The sequence below is a fragment of the Mauremys reevesii genome, linkage group 9 (genome assembly GCF_016161935.1).
Source record: "Mauremys reevesii isolate NIE-2019 linkage group 9, ASM1616193v1, whole genome shotgun sequence".
Classification (NCBI taxonomy): Eukaryota; Metazoa; Chordata; order Testudines; family Geoemydidae; genus Mauremys; species Mauremys reevesii.
Window position 1 is genome coordinate 3,116,752 of NC_052631.1, and position 23,349 is coordinate 3,140,100.

Consider the following 23,349-nt stretch of genomic DNA (forward strand, 5'->3'; position numbering starts at 1 on the left):
TGGAAATACAGATAATGAGTCAAGCCCTCAGCAGCTGTCGATTGGTATAATTCCACTGACATCACCAACCAGGGCCGGCTCCAGACCCCAGCGTGCCAAGCGCGTGCTTGGGGCGGCGTGCCGCGGGAGGGCGGCAGGCGGCTCCAGTGGACCTCCCGCAGGCATGCCTGCGGGAGGTCCACCAGAGCCGCGGGACCAGCAGACCCTCCGCAGGCACGTCTGCAGGAGGTCCACCGGAGCCGCGGGACCGGCGACCACCAGAGCTTCCCCCCGCAGCGTGCCGCCCTGCTTGGGGCGGTGCAATTCCTAGAGCCGCCCCTGTCACCAACGGAGGGTCCGGTCCAGTATATTAGCAGGAGAAGCTTTATATACTGTGTAAAAAAAATATATTTGGTGCCTTACTAGCCATCACGAAAGATACATTCTCTTCCACTCACAATATTCTCTTGGCCCCACCATTGGTTCACGTGCTGCCTAGTACTGAGTCACTTCCAGGGACACTCCTTGGGCTGTCTTCAATATTGTGCTGTGGGCTAGTGGAAACTCTTACTCATGAGAGCAGCCCTTATCACACTAAGCTTCTGCTGCATTCCCAGGGCTACTCTGGACAGTAAAAGTCACTCTTTTGAAGTTTGGCAGTTGCTTTCCATTCCAGAAAATGACATGTAGACCATTCGATTCTGGTTTCTTTTGATGGTGTATGGGATTCAACTTTACACAAGAGCAACACTGGCCCGAATGTTTGTTTACAGAAATTGCTGTTGGTAATTACAGAATTGGGCTTTTCTAGTACCCTTACTATGGGGAATGTATCCCTTGATTAAGGGGTAGTATCATCGAGTGATTAAAGCAGTTGATTGCGAACCACAATTTCCATGTCCCATTCTAGGTTCTACCACTCACATATCTCCCAGGGTTGTGAGGCTAAACACATCACTGTCTGGAAAGCGCTTTAAAATCCTTGGATTCAAGGTGCTATTCAACTGCACAGCACTTTTATTAAACTAACAACAACATGAAGTCAACTTACATGAAGTAAACTTACCAACCACATGTTTTATGTAACCCTTATTTGTTAATTTACCCCCCTTTGTCTTTTTGATACTTAAATATTGGTAGCACTGAAAACCAAGGGACCAGTCTGGCAAGCCTTGCTCTCATTAGTTGTCCTATTGACCTCAATGCGACCTGGCCGTGTGTGAGTAAAGGTCCTCCAGTTACTTATTTTAATATAAAATTTAGATACAACTTTATTCTATATTGATGAGGATTAAAATCCATTTTCATCCAAAATATTCTCTTGTGCCTTAAAATCTCAGTATTTGAGCTTCTGATTCAGGAGCTAAACTAATTCCTCCCATGATATTTAAATCAACAAGCAAATCTCTATTTGTTCGTAACTTATTTTAAAATAATAAGGCATCAACCGTTTAAATGCGTGCATTGGAGGGGACATGAGTTAATTAATGTTTAACCCAGTGCAGTAATGCACACGAATTAAACTCCAGGAGTTTGATGCTATTTCCATTGAAGCCAATGGAGGTTTTGCCAACTTCAGCAAGAGCAGGAGCCAGGCTACTGTTGGTCTGTAGCAATGTAATTTGCTGCTTAGGGATATTTTAAATGAAAGCAGAAAAGTTGTCCCTGGTAAAAATATCTCCTCCTTTTTTTTTCTTTAATAAGCAAGACATTAGCCAGCTCTAGCCCAGACTGTATAGGATGATGTTGAAGAAAAGTACAGATTGGGTGATGTTTTGTACAGTTGTACGGCGTATAGACAATTCATTGCTTAATTCCCTTTCCTTAACATGAAATGTGTTTGTGTGTGTGTATGCTGAATGCCATGCTGAAAATAATTAGACAATGTGACCATAGGATTAATCCTCAAGCTAGAACATTTCTTATATATTTCAAAGCAACTACACAATGTGAGTATAGAGTGCAATTCTATTGCATGAGGTTTAGTGCTGTAGAATTGAGTGACTTTTACAACATTAAAAACAACACTTTTTAAATCCTATAATTGATTTTTAACCCTGATGAATTAAAAATGAGAGATTAAGTCATTCTCTCTGTTTAATATCTTTTGTTGATATTTATAGATCACTTGCTTCTTGGAGCAGGGGGTTTATCTTCCTCTGTGTTATTTACTATACACCACTGGGGTGAAATTCACCCCCTGCAGAGTCTATGCAGCACTTAAGTCCCAGCTAAACTCTCAAAAGAGAGTTTAAATGAAACTTAAGTGGTGCCTAGACCTTTGCCAGCCCTCTGAACAGGGATGAATTTCACCCTTTGCATTTAACAAATAAATTATAAAGCTGAGTGAATCATTCAGAATGAATAATTTCTCCAATTTTTTCTCCAGTTTTCTCTGTTTTATTCCACACAATATTTTAACTCTATGGTTTCTCACAGATTGTTCTCTAAGTATTTACTGTTTGAGGTCACTTGTGGTAGCTGGGGGGACTGACCAGATTAAGTCCCAAGGCATTGCTTCCGTTCCATGATTGGCGAAAATACTTGCACGTGCAAATTTAAAAGTGCTTTGGGAAAATGTTGCAACATGTGACTTTGAAATTTTCTCTTTGTAACCACTACACTAATTAAATTTAATGACATGAATGTTGACAGATAGCAAACACAAAAGGATAATAAGAATTTGAGATAATATTCCTGAAATATTTTTATTTGCAATATTCATTTAGTTCTCATACAAAAACAGCCCATATTTCCTCTAGAAATAGCATCACCAGTTGAGTTTGGATTTACTATGACACCAAGAGCATTAATAATAATAAAAAACAAGTCTTTCTTCCTTAGTTGGCTTACTACTTTTCCACTGTAAGAAAGTTAATCATAATGCCAGACTTAAGGAACATCTGTCTTTGACTGTTCCTCTAAAAATTATATATTTCCCAAGGGCCCAATCCTGCTCTGATCATTGACTTAATCAAGAGCAGGTTCAATATTAAAGTGTGATTTGGGGTTACACATTGTTCCTATTGTGATAAAGTTGATGGTTTATGGTGGCCTAGTAAATAGGGGCCTGGATTGGGATTACTCAAGAGATTTGGGTGCAATCCCTGGCTAACCTATATGCTTACTGTGTGACCTTGGGAAAGTCGTTTAATCTACCCCATTCCTCCATCCCCCATCTGTCAAATATGGCTAGTCCTTCCCTATCACACTAGGCTGGGAGTTTCAAAAGCAAATCAAGCAGTTAGTGCAAGGGAGTAGGAATCGGAAGTTCTGGATTCTGGCATTGACTCTGCTTTTACTGGTCCCAGTATAAAGGGACCAGTTCTTCTCAAACGGAACAGAAACTGAGACACTAGCTGCTGTACACTTCGGGGGAAATCTGTTGTAATGCTAACTGCCAAGGGCCAGCAGGCCTAGATACCACTTACATTCTGGTTCAGCCCTTAAAATGGGGTTTGATTAAGTGAGACTTAACTTGTCCAGAAGCACTGGCTGCTGGCCCTTTGTGTAGGGGTGAATTTTACCCACTGTAAATATCCATCTTGGATTAACATTTCTTTTATTTTTTTATCTGAAGGCGTTTTTTTTTCATTATGTGAATGTAACACATGCCAGCTGCACATTTAAAAACCAATCTGTGTCTTTAGAAATGTGTGATAATATAAACAGCGATTAATTTAACACTTAATATTTGGATGTTTATGATTTGTATGTATGTGTGTGATTGAAAAGAGGTTCTAATTATATGTAAGAGTCAATTTTATTTGCATCAATAAGTTATGTCTAATAAAACCTGAAATAACCCTTGGGTGCTGTAAATCCCTCTCCTCCCAGCTCCCCATGAACCATCATTTATATACTGTAGCTTAAAACTCACCCGTGACAGAACAGTGACTACGCACTTAAGGCCAATTTAAGTGGCACAGAAGCCTTATGCTGCCCAACAATAAGTGCTGACTCCCAGTAAGTGAATTTGTGCTCATGAACAATATGTGCACAAAATATTGTGCTCACCCACAAGAAAAGAAGTCATGTGACAATTATAAGTGCACTCATTTAAAATCTAGCTCTGCAACATTCCATTGACATTATTATAATAAAAAGAGAGAGATCTGTGTAAGAAAACCACCAGCCCAAGGGATTAGTGACACACTCCCCTGACATACTTCAGCTACATAAGGATATGGTAGTTGTTTATATCAGGTTTATGGTTCACACCTACAGCACTCAACCTCCCGATCCAGCTCCCACTGAAGTAGATGGGAATTTTGCCATCACCTTGGACGAAAACAGAATCAAGTCTTTCAATATGAATTTTGGGTGCTCAGTGAATGCCAGATTGGGCCACAGATCTAGGCTGGAGAAAGGTTCCACATTGCATCAGTGTGAATTGGCGTGGTCTCTGCCAGTTCCCATTGGGAAAGCATCCACTTTACAAAGCTCTGGCTACTCCCACAGGTACTTTTACTGGCAGTCTGATAAGATAGGCCAATGATTGAATGGTTCATAGATACTAAATTAGTCTTATCGTCCTTTGAGAGCTGTGCTCAGATGCATCCTTTGAACAATGCACTGCCTATCCCATGCTGCACCTGCCTTAAGAGAGGATATCAGCCTCTAGCAACCTTCAAGCCAGTATTTTCCAGGACATTCTCTAAAATGACCTCACTTCATTTTTAATCCAGATAATTTATTTCCATGGAGACAAAATTCCTCATTCTACGCAGAAATATATATCCTCATCATTTTCAATCTTTACACTGATCACGAAATGATGGATCACAAATGGAATTAAGTTATCATTTACGAGGCTGGAGCTGAGAGATAAAAAGCTTGAGTCAAAAATGCAAATCTTATGTAAGTCAATTATACTTGACACCAGAAGTAGAGTGGTGTTACTTATTAACTCCTTCATCTGGCACATCTCAGGTTTATCAGTAACCATGCACCTACTGGGACCAAAGAGAGAGGCACTTTTCTCTGGAATGTGAACTCCTTTATTGTTCATCAAGAAGACACATATTGAGTCCTCAGCTTTAACCCCTCATGCCCTCTAGAAGTCACATTTGAGTCTTAAATGGACATTTCAGTCCAATCTTGGACTGCAGCCAGCTACATCTCCTCCAGCCATAGGCCTTGAACAGCCTAGGAATCATTTATAGGATGAGGTGTGATTCACCTACGACTCCATCCCCCAAGTCATTCATCTGGCTTCTTCACTGTGCATCATTTAATTATTTAGGTAATAAACATTTCAATGCAATGTTTGCAACCCCAACAAACCAGCATTGTGCCAGGGCATGAGAACCAGAGTGTAAAATTAAATAGGCAATGAATTTCCATGGGATTTAGGCTTCTTTGAAAATCCCACTTGTAGACAATAAAAAGGGCTGTTTGATAAAAGCAACGGAGATTCTAACAGCCGCTTTTGAACGTAGCATTAGGTGAAGAACACACTGTCTAACACCAGTGATTTAGTTGGGGATTGGTCCTGCTTTGAGCAGGGGGTTGGACTAGATACCTCCTGAGGTCCCTTCCAACCCTGAGATTTGATGATTCTATAATTCTGTGATTCATTCACTTGGTAAGAGTGATATTTTCTGTGTGTATAGGACCTTCCCTGTGATGATTGATAAATGCTCTCTGATCTTTAATGAATTTAGATTCACAAACCTTTGTGAGATAGGTCAGTGCATCATCTCAATTTTACTGATAGGGAAACTGAGGCACAGAGGGATCATGACTTGCCCATGGTCACCCAGCGGCTCATCAGCAGAAATAGGAATCCAACCCAGGCCTCATGACTTCCAGTTATGTGGCTTAAAGAAAAGGCCATCCTTCCACCCCGTTTCTTGGAGCCCATCCGACCCCTTATTTAAAAACATGCTGATTTGAAGTAGGAAGCTCATTGCTCTGGCCAAGGTGCTGAAACCAGAAGCTGGCTTGATCATTAAACACTCCTGCACATTGGAAACTTTGATGTCAGGAGGAGCCTCGCTACAGCTGTTAGCTATCACAGTTTCAAATGCACTTTAAAACATCACGGCACTTCAGCATTTTGCTTCAGCTGATTAGCATGTTGCCGGGAAACAGACAAGGATGCAGCAAGACAAGCAAATAAGCACCAGTCAATTCCAAGGAGACCAGAAGTTTTCTCTGAAAATTTCCTACTGCTGCTGCCATAAATGCAGCACGATCAGTGGGAGCAAAGGTGGGAGCCCTAGATCAGCAACTGGCGGCCAGCAGTGCTTTAACCACCGTGTTGTCTGGAGCTTCTCTGAGCACCGTTACAGGCCAGGGAGAGAGCGCCCTGTCTACACTCACACGCCCAGAGCGGCACCCGTGGGGGCTTCATTGTGTCTCTCTAAGGAAAAGAATGTCTAGGGTTGGTACAGTCGATATGCCTTAGCCCGGCTGTCGTTAATTCCCACTGGTGTGTCTTAAGCCTGGCCTCCCAGGAACAGAGCATCAGTCTCCGGGCCAAGGGCACATCATTTGTGAGAGGGTTCGTCGGCCTGTCCCAGAGCCTGACCCCAAGTGCACTGAAGTCAATGGAAAGGCTCCCACAAGCTCCAGTGCTCTTTGGCTGCTAGCCAGCCCTTGCAGCACATGGCCGGACCCCTGTGACTGCTGTGGCAGTGGGCATCAGCCCTGCTAAACCCTGAGGGTCACTCCGCAGGCAATGGCTGTATTTACTGGAAAGCTGCTCTCCTCAGCGCTGCCATCCCAGCCCTAGGTTATCCTGTGAGCAAAGAGCTGGTCTCTATTTACTGCCGGCTGCCAGGAGAGGCCAGCCTGGGAAATCCCTGGGATCTGTGAAGCATTTTAGACCTTTGATTTCACAGCCCCCCTTTATTTGATCAGGCATGGACTCCACAGGACACAACCATGTCATCGATACCAGTGACTTATTGTCCTTGTTACTCGGTATTTCTCTGAGGGCCACACCCAGAACGTCCAGCCAGGGCCCCATTGTACTAGGCCTGGTACGCACATAATGAAAGGGGATCCCTGCCCCCAGGGAGCTTACAATCGACTAAGGACCGGCAAACCCTTGAAAGGTTTGGCTGGTTCATGGTCAGATTCTGTTCACAGGTGCACCAGTAAGAACCTGGAGAAACCCAGCTGGCTACAGCAGAGTCCCTCCAGCGTGACACTGGTGGAAATGAGAATCTTGAGCTCCGTTTGAGGTGTCACTGCGCAGTATCCGATTCCCTGGGCTTGGAATCACAGGAGAACCAGCCTACTCGTGAGATTTCCAGCAGGATGGAAATGCGGTGTGAATAGCCTTTCTGCTGGTATTTTAGCCTTCTTCCTCTCATCCCACTTGATACCCATCAGTGCAAGGATACCTGGAAATTAAACCTAACTTTTGTGAACCTTCCAAACGTTCCTCTCCAAGTTCATTCTGCATTTCAAGCAAAGGCTCCTGTTGCTTCTTTTCCCATCCACGCTGACCCGCTTTACCCTGGGATGTGCATAATGCCAACCGAGGTGTAACTCTGCACACAGATATCCACATACACAGCCAACCGTCCCTGGGTCAGATTCTGAGCCAACTGACCACGGTGCAAATCCAGAGCCACTCCCCTTTGTTGTAGTCAGTGTGTACTTGTGTGCAGGGTTACACCTCGCTGTGATGGGGTGTATACCCCACTCCAGGTCTGAAAGGGGGAAGGGGAGCTGGAGGTAGGGTGACCAGATGTCCCGATTTTATAGGGACAGTCCCGATATTTGGGGCTTTTTCTTATATAGGCTTCTATTGCCCCCCACCCCCCGTCTCGAATTTTCACACCTGCTATGTGGTCAGCCTAGCCCGAGGGCTTAATTGGTGTACCTCGTTGCACCTGGAGGGTGGGCCTGGCCCAGTTAAAGATGAGTCCTAGCTGGGTGCTTACAATATAGAGAGGAGCCCCAGACTAGAAGGAGGGCTTCAGGGAGAGGGTGAAAGAACCTGCACATAGCAAGGCCTGTAGGCAGACTCCTGCAGGGCCAAGGAAGGGCTTCAGGGCACTGGAGGGGCAGGAAGCCCGGGGGAGCGTTGGCCTTGAGATCCTCCCCTGAGTGGAGAACTCTGCCCAGGGACCAGGAGAGACAGAGAGAAACCACTGGAATGGAGCAGTCCCTGGTGCAGGATCTGGACTGCCAGGGAGAGAGCCCTGGGAGCAGGGCCACCCTTAGGCATTCGCAGCATACACGGCTGCGTAGGGCACTCAGAAATGTGGGGCACCACCGGGACAGCAGGTAAGAGTGGGTGGCTCCCGCACACCCAGCGTGCGCTGCAGCCGCCTTAGGCAGGGGCCATATTCACAGAGCGAAACGTACCAGCTCCGCGCATTCTGCATGAGGGAGCGGGTATGGGGGTCTTTGTGGGGAACTGTGACTCTCCGCTGCCATGAGGCGGGACGGGCGTCTCGTTATCCTTTGCTGCCTCGTCTCTCCCCCACCCTGGGCTGCGAGCCTGGACTGCCACAGCGTCTGCTGCGTACGGAGCTCGGTGTGTGTCAGCACTGGGGGGTGGGGTGACTGTGCCCCAAGTCTGGCATGGGGCACCAGTTTAATAATACTATGTAGGGCCCCACAAATCCTAAGGACGGCCCTGCCTGGGAGGTGTTCAGCTGAGGAACAGAGCCAGGGAAAGTAAGTGGGATAAAAGGGTCAAAATGGGTTTACGTTTATATTTTCACTGGGGGTTTGTTGGGGGACTCAAAGGGGAGCCCCGTGAATGCCTGGCCTGAAAGGAGGGTGAAATCTGGGGAGAATGAAGAACCCAAGGGGCTCAGGAAGGGGCTGTGGGGAAATCTGCTGACAGGCTGAGGTAGGAGGAAGCAGGCGGCCTGCTCACTTCAGGATCCCTGGGCTGGAGCCCTGAGCAGAGAGGAGCGCCTGGATGTCCCTGCTGGTCCCCGGAAGATCTAGTGTGCAGGTCCCGGAGAGCAGGGGTGAGTTGGGACATGGGCCAAAGATTCAGCATGAGGCCAGGGGACTGTTGTTTGTTGGACTTCTGTTTCCCCTGTGCAGAATGGGGGCACTACATGGGACCTGGCCAGAGGGCTGAGTAACGAGAAGAGGCAAACCTCCCAGGGCCACAGCCGCTGTCGCAAGGGGCTCCAGGTGTGGGACAGCCAGCCATGCCTTGCCTTACCATGAGGGGGCGCCAGCGGTGAGCCCACCCATCTACACTCGCTCAAAATTAGAATTAACTCTGGTCGAGCAAGTCAGAGTGAAGTGGTCCCTCCATGCGCCAAAGAGGAGTGTGAATCATTAAGCCTTCCCATGGTCATTAAATATCCCCGTTAATCCCCAGGTCCTGGCCTAGTTCTATTATGGATAGTCCCGTTCTGCCTCCCTAAATGCCCCTGGACACTTCACACTGATATTCTGCATTTCACAGCACTTTACTCAACAGACACCTTACTCTTCTGTGGAACAGGTGCAATGTTCCTCCACAGAGACGGCTGCATTTCCATGGTAGTGAATTAATGCATTTAAAGGGACAGATTTTGCTCTCAGTTACCCTGGCACAAGCCCACTGAGCTCAATGGGATTTAGCTCTGCAACTGAGAGCAGAATTGCGCACAAATTGCTTTGGGATCCTTTTGAGGGCTCTGAAATCCTTTTTATTCCCATTGTGGCCCATTATAGTCACTTCAGAGGAGCGTGAACATTCACTGCCTATCTGTTAGCCATTTAATTACAAAGCTCTTGCTATTATGTAAATATTTAACTACAACGGAGGAGAGTAAATCAGTGTAAAGTGATCCTGTTCCATTCCACTGGGAACAGTAAATCACATGCTGTCCAGACTGCTGGGCTCCACTGGCAGAGCCGATAGAGGGGAAACCACCACTGGTGGCAAACCTCTAATGTTAGGATCTGTGCTGATACCCTGCTAACTGCATTGCCTGGTCGGTACCATTAGGCAAGATGTTTAGCTGGAAAGCTACTCCCAGGGTACCTCAGACATTTGCGGAGGGTGGGTAGCCGTGACGGAATCTACCACCAATCCATGAACCCTCCCAGACAGCTCAGCTAGCTTGGCCAGATCTACAGGGTACCTGGCCAGAGCAGGTACAAGCCCCAGAGAACAGAAGCAGTCTGGGTCTCAGTAAATTACAACACCCAGCTGCCATCTATGGGAAGGAGGAAGAGGAAAGGAATGGCTAGTGGTGGGTGGAGTCTGTTCTCATTCATTTGCTGGTATGGGCACAGTCGTTACGAATAATAATACCTATTGCTGACATAGCATGTCTCCTCAGTAGATCTCAATGTGTTTCACACTCTTCGTTTAACCCTGTGAGGTAGGGAAGGGTTATTATTTCATTTCTACAGATGGGGAACGGAGACACAGAGAGGCTAAGTGGCTTCCAAAGGTCACACAGGGCCTCCATGGCAGAGCAGGGAATCCAACCCAGGTCCCCACCTCCTAGGCCAGTTCCCTAGCTGTGGATAATCATTCCCCTCTGGGGCAGCATATGCCATATGCCAATTGTGAGGCAGCACCACTGCGGGGCCCGTGGTTATGGTTATGCAGAGAGTGGGTAGCAGTGGTGGAGTCTACCACAGAACCAGGGACCCTCCCAGACCACTCAGTTTACATGGTCATGTAAGTGTCATGGGTCTGTGTACTGCACCTCTCATTTTCTAGGAATCTTGCAGGGGAGCTGCCATTTTGTGCTGCATGTTACAGAGAGAGACGCACACTATGCTCTCTTTCTTATGGAGCCTTGACATTAGTTCTGTCTCCTTTTGATAGGTCCCTCAATCTACCATAAATTGACAGTCTGTCCAACTGAAGGTAAACGACTGCTCTTTGATTATCGAGAACAACAATAATTAATCCATGGGTCATATGTATCCTGAAACCAGAGCCACATGCAGTGGGTGAATAGAAATCAGGGCCTTCAGCTCCAAAAGCTCAGGTCTCTGTGAGCTGAGTGAAGGGGACTCTCCATATGGTGGCCTTGTCAGTACAGTAGTATTAGGGCTTCCAGTGCATCCTCTTTGGAGACCTCCAGACAATAGATGGTGAGATAATTAAAACCACTTCAGCAGGCGGGGCTCCTTCCCCGAGGGGGCACATAGCACCAGATGGTGTGTTTCAGAAGAAAACTCCCATTTTCCAAGGCTCTCAGATGATCTGCTGGAGCTGCCTCAACAGGTGTGCTCCCCTTCTCAGGAATTCTCTGTCCTCCTCAGATGCCCTCCAGAACCCCTTGCGTTGATATCCCTGGCATCGCCTCATCTCAAAGCACTTCAGAAGGAGGGCCCACGAGAATCAGTGCAATGGTTTGTAGGGCTTTGCTGGCGTCAGAGAGACACAGGGGCTAGAGAGGAGGTCACTTTAGCAGAACTCCAGAGACTGGGAACCAAAGCAGGCTTGCCACTCCTCTCTTGCTCCAGTCAATAGCATGCCACTCTCTTTGCTGGTCACTATTTCCAGGCCTTGATGGGTTCACACAATGCCACCAGGCCTGGAACCTTGTCTCTGTTCCCCACAGGCTCAGGGATCCATCCTTGGGAGCAGAGGGAAAAGCAGAAGCCCCGAAGGATGAGATGGGCCTGTCTAGCATGCTGTTCTCCTTAGTTTGCAGGACAAATTATCTTGGGAGAGTCACTTGGAGAGCCCATGTGCTTGCTTAGCTTCTAAGATGACTGCCACTGGGCAGGGTTGGATGGCGAACCCTAGATGCCTTTAAACACATAGCTTCACTGCAAGGAAATACAAATGCAGAATGGCTCTATTAATAGAAAGGCATCAGACCCCTCCTTTGCTCTGATTGATCTGTTCCTTGTAATTAACGTCAGCTTGGAGAGCCTCACCTGGCGCTGCCCACAGCTGATGTTAATCTTGCCTTGGCCAGGGTTGATTGCTCTCTCCCTCCACCCCTCCATTCATTTTCCACTTGGCCCATGTGCTGGTACTAGTTGAGTGAGTGACTGCAAGCCCCAGTGGATACAAACAAGCCCATGTAGCATCAAGTTTCAATCCCTTCTGCCTCCCACATGGCCTCCCCTGGCTAAAGTCAAAGAAATGCTGAAGAATCCAAGTAAATGAGCCTATCAATGTTTCTTACCAACTTTAAAATGTGCTCACTGGTGCCAAAAAAAAAAAAAGATGCTTCTCTGTAGAATCAGCCCTACAGGGTGAGTTTTATTGAAGGCCATTTCTTTTTAATTTGCTGCTCCTCAGGATCCTTGTTGTCAGGGGCCACAATGAGCCAGATTCTCCAAAATAGCTGCCTATGTTGCACACACAAAATATATGCCTGTATGTCAACAGCATGTGTAACCATGTGTGCACACGGGTGTGTATGCATGCCAGCCTCCATCACAACACAGCCCAGTTGTAGATTGGTGCACAAGGCAACCACCATCGCCCGGTTTCCTGTATAGACCCAACCCCCTTCTCCAGTGATGCACAGTTTTTGGAAAAGGGGGTATTGCCACAACTCCATGGAGTTCTTCCTTGTTGAAGGGAATCGAAGCCAGGTGGCCAGGATCAGCTGCCTAACACTGGGATCCCATGACTCACAGAGGGATGAGTTGTGCCACAATTGTTTGCTAGTAGCGGTGCCCAGGCAATTGCTATAAGGGCGAAACTTGCCTGTGCGATGGCCACCATCTTGGCCAAGGCCAGAGATTGAACTGGGGACAACTAGAGCTGCAAGCTACAGCTTGAGCTAAAGAGCCAGGCTGAGAGTTGTAACAGACTCATCTCCTCTGTGGTTCGGGCACACACGGATCTCGTGCAATGGAAAACCAGGCAACTGCTTCCAAGCTGGAATTCTAAATGTCTGGGACTGCAATAAAGCCCCTTGTCCAACAAATAATCCCATGCATACAGAACAGGAACCTGATACACCCTGCCCCCAACAGCCCAGGAGAATAGGGAGGGAGGGTGGGATTTTGCAGCGATGTGGAGGACCAGAGTGGGAAGAGGCCAACAGCAACGTTGAACGTTGTTTGCAGAAATGATTTGACCAGGTCTGTTCTCCCTGGTGAAGACCATGGGAGCTGAGGGAGCCCATCCTGCTAGGGGAAGGGCTCAGCACCCTGCTTAGGACTGAGCCAGCAGTATCAGATCACAGCTCTTTCCAGGAGTGTGCAGTCTAAACAAGATGAAACCAGCCTTGCTTTGGCCAGTGCTTGGGCCCAGCTGCAACGGCCGACCTGTTTGCAAAGAGGTGGTGCAGAGAGACAGTGCCCCCGTGCCCCAGGGAGCGATATTTATTTATTCGTGTCCTATTTATTTTATCTCCAAGCTGCCACGGATCCCTTTGGAATGGGCTGTTCATTTCAGCCTGGCCGCACTCAGCAGCTTGTGGCAGGCTGTGCTGTTTTGCTCCGCTGGCTGCGTTGTGCTTGCCAGCTTGCGTTGAGCAATAACAGGAGGTCACACATGGTGTCAGAACACAAATAAATAAATAAATGCCCCTGGCACGGTGGATAGAAAAAGGCATTGTGTTCGTGGCGATGAATTCAGACCAACTGAGGGTAGGATTAATGAAATCCGTGGCTGGCACTCTCTGCAGCCTGGCGGAGGCTACAATGAACAAAGCAAATGGACTGGCCACTGGCCCGCCGGATCGGCAAACCCTGCTTGTCCAAGGCAGCTGGAAGCCCATTGCCTTGCCCTGCAGGCGCCTCTGTGGGGAAGGGAATTACAGTGCCTACTTGAGCTCTTGCTTCCAAGGGATACCAGGGAACGAACAACCGAGGCAACCAATGCCAGTCCGCGGAGGTGGCGATGGAAGGGCAAGGAGCGGTGAGGGGAGTTTCCTAATTATTTCCCTTTCACTCTGTTGATTGCTTTGCCCCTCTTGTGATCCACCTCCAATCCAACAGTTCCCTCTCACTCCTGCAGCCGAGTCCCCCACCGTCACCGAAGCCAACTCATCTCCTGAGTAACAGCATCCTCTCAACCCTCTGTGGGCTCCTGCCATCCTGTCGTCTCCTGCCTCTGTTCTCTCAGTCCTCACCTCATGGCCACTGTTATCGCCTTGGGAGCTTTCCCTGTCACAAACGAAGCTGCAGTGCTGAGCAAAGGAAACCATCACTCGACCCTCTTCGTACGCCTCGCTATCTAGTGCCCAATCTCTCTTGTCTTTCCAAGGCCCTGAACAAACTGATCCTCCCTCCGATCTACCCAGAGTCTTCAGCAGAGGCTTCTTAGGCATTGTTAGCCTTTGGCTCCGCTGCAGTACAGATGACCATCTCCAGGCGTTTCCTGGCCTGCCCTCCCATGACTTCCTCCCATGCCCCATTTCCTCACATCTGACAATGGTAGAACTGGCGGGAAACTGGTTTCCTTTGCAGTGGAAAATTTTGGCTTTTTGTTGAAAAAACAAATTCCTTTCAGGTTTTGAACCCTGAAAATCAAACATTTTCACCTGAAAACTGCTGAAAACAAACCAAAAAAATTGTTTATCTGTTTTCTGTTGCAAAAATCAAAAAATGTCAAGGAAACCAGACACTGTCTGCAAATGTTCATGTAATTGAAAATTCAATTTTCTGTCAAAAATAGTTTCAACAGAACATTGTTGACCAACACCATCTTTCCTCATCCTATGGTTTCCCAGAGCAGCTTTCAGTACTGTTGATTTCTCACCTTCTGAGCACCTCAGGTAGAAGTTGGTTCTTTCCTGGCATGATCCTACCTCTCTAATCTCACTTTTATTTCCGCTGAAGGCTTCGCATATTTCCCTTTAATCCTTTCTGATATGCAATGCCTCCAGCCCCTAACCCTGGTCCTTTTTTAGCCTTTCTCTGCTTTCTGTTTTCCATCCAGCTCTCCTCTCTGAGACATCTCATTGCTTCAGCCTTGGACATCTTTTCTATATAGAACACAATCAAGCCACATTTACCCAACCCTCTGTCTGGTTCCTCTAGGTACTATCTACTCGTCTACCAAGACACATCCACCTCTAGTCTATGCCAAATTTCTTGCTATCAAATGCACCATAAAGTAAAACCCAACTTCTTGGAAAGTCCTTCCTGTCTCCTGTATGTAACCCTACATTATCCATCTTAATGCCAACTAGATCCAGCAATGGAACCAGAAATTCCAGCTCGCCAGCTTCCTGCTCGAACCATTTCAAAACACTCCATAACGTGCCATTCATTTCTGGTGGTTTCTGTATTAACCCCGGCTGCGTGTTCCTTCCCTTTCAAAAGGATGATTTGATCCCTACTGTTGTTTAAAATATAACTGCGTGCACCAAGCCGGTCACAAGCTGGGGGGTTCAATCCTGCAATATAAACAACTGAGATCAAAAAACCCTAATGAATTCCTCTCCTCTAAGATGTTTAAATGGGGATTCTTTCATGTTTAATGTTTAATATGACTGGATAGACTTGGTTAGCTCCTCTTGCAGTGTATTAACACAGATGCTAGAAGCTAACTGCTCAGATGTATCCTAATTGGCTCCATGATGGTAAATGTTCCCAACCAGTAGACCCACAGCTGGAAAGAAGCTGCCCTTCTTGAACTGATTTTAAGAGGGCCATTAGCTAAACATTAAGTTAAAGTTTGAAATGAGGCTTTGGCCAAGTGTTGATCTCTTACTGAAACAGTAACCCCTTGGTTGACTGGCATCCCAGTGTTAGGGTCCGATCCTTTTATTTCTATGGTCATATGAACATGAGAAGGATTGCAGGGGCAGATTCTGAGTGACAGGACTGGGAAAAATGTCTTCATAACAGATGGTTGCCTTTACAGCTAGACCTTTTCATCCAGCCCTTGAGCTCCCGCCGGGGAGCAGGGTCAGGGGCTTGCCCCACTCTGCGTGTGCCATGGCTCTGTGCGGTTCCCGGAAGCAGTGGCACGTCCTCCCTCTGGGTCCTACATGTAGGAGCAGCCAGGGGACTCCGCACACTGACCCCATCCCAAGCGCCCGCTCTGCAGCTCTCATTGGCCGGGAACTGTGGCCAATGGGAGCTGCAGAGGCGGCACCTGCAGATGAGGCAGTGCGCAGAGCCACCTAGCCGGCGCTGCGCCTCCCTGTAGGAGCCAGAGGGCGGATATGCCGCTGCTTCCGGGGGCTGTGGGGGCAGCACTTGTGTATGGGGCAGCACGCAGAGCCACCTGGCTGCACTTCTGCATAGGTAGGCTGGAGGGGGGATATGGAGCTGCTTGAGGTAAGCACCACCTGGAACCTGCACCCCTGACTTCCTCCCATGCCCAACCCCCCACTCAGCCCTGATCCCCCTCCTGCCCTCTGACGGGGATTCCACAACTTCCCTTGGAAGCGTGTTCCAGACAGGGCCGCCCACAGGATTCAGGGGGCTTGAGGCAAAATGGGGGAGCGGACATAAAAAAAAGGCGCCACCCACTGCGGCGCTTGTACTCACCAGGCGGCGCTCTGAGTCTTCGGCGGTGGTGGTGGTGGGCCCTTCACTCGCTCCACATCTTCAGCAGCACTGAAGGACCCGCCGCCGAAGTGCTGCCGAAGACCCGGAGCGCCGCCAGGTGAGTAAAAATTAAAAAGGCGCCGCTAGCCAGGGAAGAGATTCTCGGCCAGGGCTCGCGGGGCTCCTGCGGGGCCCAGGGCCTGGGGCAAATTGCCCCACTTCCCCCTCCCTCCCCGGGTGACCCTGGTTCCAGAGCTCAATTCCCCTGAGAGTTAGAAAGTTCTTCCTAATGTCTAACCTACATCTCCCTTGCGGCAGATTAAATCCATTACTTCTATTCCAACCTTCGGTGGACACGGAAAACAATTAATCAGAGTCCTCTTTAGAACAGCCCTCAACAGATTTGAAGACGGTTATCAGGTCCCCCATCAATCTTGCTGTCTCAAAACTAAACATGCTCAGTCTTTTTAACCTTTTCTCATAGGTCTGGGTTTCTAAACCGCTTATCGTTTTTGTTGCTCTCCTCTGGACTCTCTCCAGTTCGTCTCTTAAAATGTGGTGCCCAGAACTGGACCTAGTACTCCAACGGAGGCCTCGCCAGTGATGAGTACACAGAACAATTACTTCCTGTGTCTTCGATGTGACACTCTTCTCAATGCACCCCAGAATGATATTAGTCTTTTAGCACACGGTTGGCTCATATTCAATTTGTGATCCACTATAACCCCTAGATCATTTTCTGCAGTACTCCTGCCTAGCTAGTAATTCCACATTTTGGATTTGTGCTCTTGATTTTTCCTTCCTAAGTGCAGTACTTTGCACTTATATTTAATGAATTTCATCTTGTTGAATTTAGGCCAGTTCTCCAATTATGCCAAGTCATTTTGAATTCTAATCTTGTCGAACCCCTCCCACTTTGGCATCCTATGGAAACGGGTTTATCAAAAAATTTTCAACCAACTGTTCTCAGCCTTTAATGGATAGAGAAGGGTAATGTGTTCCCAAGGGAGATACCCTTCCACTGAGAATGCCCTGCTCCCTACCCCAAAGAGACATGATCCACCTGCCTATAAGCGACACAGATGTCTTAGTGAAGCTTATCACTCAGGATGGGACACAGAGAAGGGGAATATCTGTTAAATAACCAGTTTTCAAGCTATATGGGACTTTTGACTACACTACATTGAAGGATGTAGACAGGGTGTTGATGCTGACTAATTATTTGTTGGTGTTCCACTGTTCCTTCGTAACCATCCCCTGTCCATGAGAAACACTGGTCATCAGCTCCAGAGGATCCATCTGTTTTGTGCAAATAAACTAAACAAGATAGAACAAATGCTCTGGCCGTGGTGTCGCCACACCCTTTTGAAGAAGAAGGAGGAGGCTTTGATAGGTGCAGATAAGACCTGCAAACTCAAGGCCAGGGGCTTTTGTTTTCTTTGCTGTGATCCTGAAGAGAGGAGTATGCCCGAGCCTGCACAGAACGTTCCCACTGAACAATGTCAGCCACACGCCAAACTGGAGGAGGGCCAGCCCGCTGCCACCTCACTGCACTCAGACTTGGAAGGCAGCAGGAATGCACAAAGACCGGACCTAGGTTATCGCAGTCTTCCCAGTGAAGGCCAAAGCAGCTATTTGTCATCATTAAGTTAATGCACTATTCTTATTTCTGTGCACCCTTCAAAGTCAAGAAACTCTTACTGAGGAATTAAAATGAGGGAAAGAACAACCTGAATCCCTGAGGCCAGCTAACTTGATGGAGAAGGTGATGGACGGCCGTCATCCCTGACGTGTCTCCAGTGTGCCCTTCGTGAACATAGCACTGTCCGCTGCCTGAACTGCACTAAAGGTTCCATTTGCGAACTACCACGGAGACAAACGGTTTGGATCACATGGTGTTTGTCAATTGCCTTCGGCTAAAAAACAAAGCCAGCATAAATTCATCACCTAGCTGCAAGGTCCATAGTAACATTCCGAATGCTGCACCCAGCTTCTGAGCACGCTCAAGCCTGGACCCAGTAAAGCACGCTAGCAGGGGCTTAACTTTACGCACGAGAGTTGTCTCAGTGGGTGCCTATCGTTATTTCTTCTTAGTGGGTTGATTTTTCAGGCCCCTCTCCTGCATTCTTAGCACCCCCTCAATTCCCATCAGTCACTGCAGAGAGTGCCCAAGAAAAGCAGGATTGAATCTGGAGTGAAGCTCTCCCTAGGCTGTTGTCCCCAAGTTTTCCTACAAGAGGTTTAACTTCTGCAAACTTTCCATAAAAGAAACTGACTGGACTTGACGAGATGAAGTGCTGCAGATAATGATGTGCTAGGACCGCTCCATTCTGGCAGACCCTAAAACAACTCAGACTTGGGACTAGGGTGACCAGATGTCCCGATTTTATAGGGCTAGTCCCAATTTTTGGGTTTTTTTTTATATAGGCTCCTATTACCCCCCACCCCCGTCCCGATTTTTCACACTTGCTGTCTGGTCACCCTGCTTGGGACCTCCAGCCTCAGAGTGCCGAAGCCACTGCACAAGGTGACGAGAAATGAAAATACCAAGGTTAATGGGAAACCAAGAGAAAGTCAAACTGAACAGGTGAGGGGCACTTGCGGAGACTCACTCATTAACTTTGCCATCTCAGATTTGATCATTTACAGTAATAGGCTTTGATTAGCTGGTTCCATGTTGACATTAGGCCTGGATGAACGGTTCAGAGAATATCAGAGACTGTTTGAATTGTCTTCATTCAGACCAGCTGAGCTGAACTCAAACAGGGCAGCTAGGGATGGGTGAGCTGATTCAGAAAAGAAATCAGAGTTGCTCTCTGCCACGGACCAGGGTGTGGGTGGCCAGGCCTAGTGATTGGAGCTGGAGTCAGCAGCCAGGACCAGCGCTGGGGGTCAGAGCTGAAGTGAAGAACCAGGAGTCAGAGCCAAGAGTTGTGGCAGGAGTCAGGAACCGAGCAGGGGAGCAGGGCAGGAGGAAGGCCGGGAACAAGGCAGACACAATCGCAGCTGCAGGTGTAGGTGTTGGGCAGCTGCTGGCCTGCTGTTGCTGCTGGCCTTAAGAGCAGGCAGGGGGTCTGGTCCATCTGGGTATTCAGTTGTAGGTCGACATGCTGGTCCCAGGCTCGTCTGCAAGCCCTGATTCCTGGCAGTCTCACACACAACTGCCCCAGCCCACGCTTTAGGTGTTCAGTCAACATCCATGTTTCATTAACTTCACTTCCTCGCTCAGCGGCACGCCCTCGTGGAAACCCAGCAAGTTCCATTACGGTCCATCACCTGCCCGCTAAGGTTTCTAGAGCCCTGTGCTGATTTCATTTGAAGAACCAGTGACCCCCAAGACCAGCCTTGCCAGGGAGAGAGCAACCAATAGAACCGCTGCTCCACTGGGGTGAGTAGGAAGCAGTGACCATTATCAACAGGAAGTTCCAGGAGGGCTCCATGAGCAGGGGCACCTGAATATCTGCTATTATGGAGTCTCTGGACTGACAAGAGGCAGGAAGTCCAAAAGCTCTTACAAAGAACCCTGTCTCAGGTTGTTCCGCAGTCCGGTTTTTTTGGTTCCAAGGGGTTTGGATAGGTCGGAGGAGAATCCAGACCTTTGCATGTTTATCCTGCCTGAATATGAGGCTTGGCTCAGCTAAAGGTCTGAACCCCAGCTGGTGTAAATCCTTTGAAGTCTAGGGAATTGACTTATGTGGGGGCGGGGGCGATTCCAACATGCAAGTAGGCTGAAGAGGGTATGTTTGCATGATGATGGTGGCCCAGCAAAACCTTTCTCCTTGGGAGTCTGTCCCCAGAAGGGCCAGCCCTTTCCTTCCACCCTTACTCCAGGGATCGTCACCACACCACATGAGCATGGCACAACATAAACACCTTCAGGTTTGTGTTGGATTCTCCTCGCTTTGAGCAGGGCAGCTGGACTCCCCATCAATGGGCCATCCAGTGATGCCTCCTCCTTTTCCGACATCTCCCAGTGTGACGGAGTTAAGCAAAGAAAAACACAGGAAATGCACTTGCCCCATGTCAAAAAAGAGGATGAGAGAGCTGATCAGGTTAGCCAAGATAAAAGAAAAGACTTAATTATTTGGTGAACTGCTAACTCATGGAACTCACAGCCAAAAGAAATCATCAGCAATTTAGAGGAGAGAGTGTGGTCAGGAGATAGGGCATTGGCTCAGAGCCAGGAAAGGTGTTTTCAATTCCAAGCTCTGCCACTAAATCCATTTGCCCTTGGGCAAGTCATTTCTCCCCTGTTGTCCCTTCCACTGGCTGTTTGGACATAAGCTCTTTGGGGCAGTCTCCTCCTATGCGTTTGTGCAGCACCTGGCACCCCCCCCCATCTTTCAGTACCCTTCACTTCCCAATTCCGCTGGGATTGGACAAGTCAGAAAGAACCATGAGGCAGGGCTGAAATTTCAGGAGGAAGTTTGCAGATCAAGGAAGTTCAGATAATTTGGACAGGAGTCAGCTAAAAAGATTCATGGCCTAATTTTCACCTGGTCCCCATTATTGCAATCTGTGATGTGCACAGAGACTCCCACTTCCGTGTCAGCATGCAGACGACAAATAGGATGAATAATTCTGCTCTTATGCCAGTTTTACACTGGTGTAGCACCACTGAATTCAGCGAAGTTATCCCTGAAATACCCTGATGGTAGGTGGGAGGAAGACTGTGTGAGAGTTAGAAAAAAGGAAGTGCCATAAGTGATAGTACTGCAAGTACCAGAACGGTGTCCTGGCTTCCCAAAACACACCGGAATGGCAGCCTGGCACGACTCGCGCCATGGAGGAAGTTCAGACCCAGAGATCTGGGGCACTAGATGTGGGTAACTGCAAGGGTACTAATGGCAGTTGGGTGGAAGTTTGACTCCCAAATTTTGGGGGTCAATTCAAACCAAATTGGCAAAACTTGGAAGAGGCGGGTTGCCTGTCACTAAACTGCTGACCTGGCCACTGAAATTGGGCAGAAATGGATTATACGGCATCTCTTTGGAATCTTTATAGGAAAATTGGTCTTAAACCATCTCCTGGCTTTACTTCTGCAGGCCGCGCCCAGATGCCACTAGCACCCCTCGAGCTATGGGGCTCTGCCTTTTCTTCTTTGAAACAACTGCCCAAGAGAAGCTCTGGAGCTAAAGCTGTGACAAAACCAAAGCCCCCTAAGGTAAGTGCTTTCAAAATACACTGAGCTGAGAGCTTGGTTTGGAAAACCCCATTTCTCATCGCCATCTCCTGGCCAAAAGCATGAACTGAATGTCCTCCCTCATCCAGTGCACGACATAGGAGCAGAGAGGGCGAGAGACTGGAGCAGAAGCGTGACATCTGATTGGCTGGAGTCCTCCTCTGGTGATGATGGCAGGGGACTGGGGGTCAGGAGCTCTAAGTTCTCTGTCTATGAGAGTCAGGCAAAAACTTCCAAAAGGGGGAGGGGGGCTTGAGAAATTTTACATTTGTTTTTCTTCTGGCGTGTTTGAAACAGAACCAATTTTGCTTATTCAAAACGTTTCACATTTCCCCTGTTTCCCCCGGCCCCCACATTTGTATCAGAAACATTATTAAAATGCATCCGATGAAGTGAGCTGTAGCCCACAAAAGCTTATGCTCAAATAAATGTGTTAGTCTCTAAGGTGCCACAAGGACGCCTGTTCTTTTTGCGGATACAGACTAACACGGCTGCTATTCTGAAACCTGTCATTATTAAAATGGTTATCAAAGCTTTTTTCATTTACCAACCCCCACTAAAAATAAACACACTCTCCCCCTCCCCCGCAAAAAAAAAGCACCACTTGGTGTCTGTCTCATGCCGCAACAGCATCTTCATGCAAACCTCAAGGGAGATAAAGGGATAAAGCTGAGCTAAGACCATATTCCATGCACGATCCTTGTCTCCAGGCATCACGACCTCCTGAGCCCTACCCAAAGCAGGAGGTTGGAGTATGGAGTGCACTTGCTGAGACATGAGAGGTAGCAGCCACCCCCGTTTTTTGAATGCCCATTTGTCACGATAGCAGTGTAGGAAGGTGTGGCCCAACAAGCACTGTCATGCCAACGTGCCTCACCTCTGACCTCTAGGAGCCAGAGGGTAATTCAGTCTCCACAGCCCCATTCCATCTTTGGCCTCGTCTGGGCAAAGCTTGGTCTTCTGTGCTCTAGGTAAAAGAGACTGTAATTCTTCTTTCTCCTCTGCAGTAGATTCCTGGCCATGTACAGAAAGAACATCGGCACAGAGTTGGCTTTCTTGACTTCCCAGAATTTTCTTTTTTGCACAGGATTGTAGCAACTAAATCACTGAAACCTTTCCATCGACTTGGATCAGGCCCCAAAGGCTTCTCCTGGGTCTCCCTCCAGGTTCAATGAAGTATTAAAAGTATAACATTCTGTTGGGGGGAGACTTTGTGTAATATTTGCCTAGGTCTTACTCAGATGCACCTGCTCAGCCACTGTGGTTCACATGTACAATGGAGGAACCTGTTTAGTATTTACACATTTCACGCCTATTTAAATCCTTCTTAATTTGGGCAATTTTTGGCCAGTTCCCAAGCTCTGCTCCCTTTATCCTTTAGTTAAACAAGCTGGCGGGTTTAGTTTGGAAAGTTAAAAAGAGTACGGAATGCTATTGGAGGTCTAAGCGAAGAGGAATAAAAGGGAATCGAATTAAAGGAGGAAAGAGATAAGTATCTTCTTGATAATAAAGGCCATTTTAGCTACGCAGGGGACAGCATGCAAGGTGGTCCCCACGCTGCAGGCCTGATGCAAGGGCTGGGGACAATTCCAGTATCTGAGCCCCTGGGAGTGCAGCGGCTGTTCCAGATTGGGTGGGGAAGGAGGCGTCACGTCTTCCTATCCCTGCACCGTGCTCTGCACAGCTGGCTAACTGCAAATGGGGCGCACACTGCACCAACCAAAGAGATGAAGCCGCTTATCCATTTCCTCAGGCTCTGGGGAGCTCAGATAGGGGTTCAACGGAGAGAGCATGCCCTTCTAAAAAGCACAGACCATACTCTTCTTCACCTG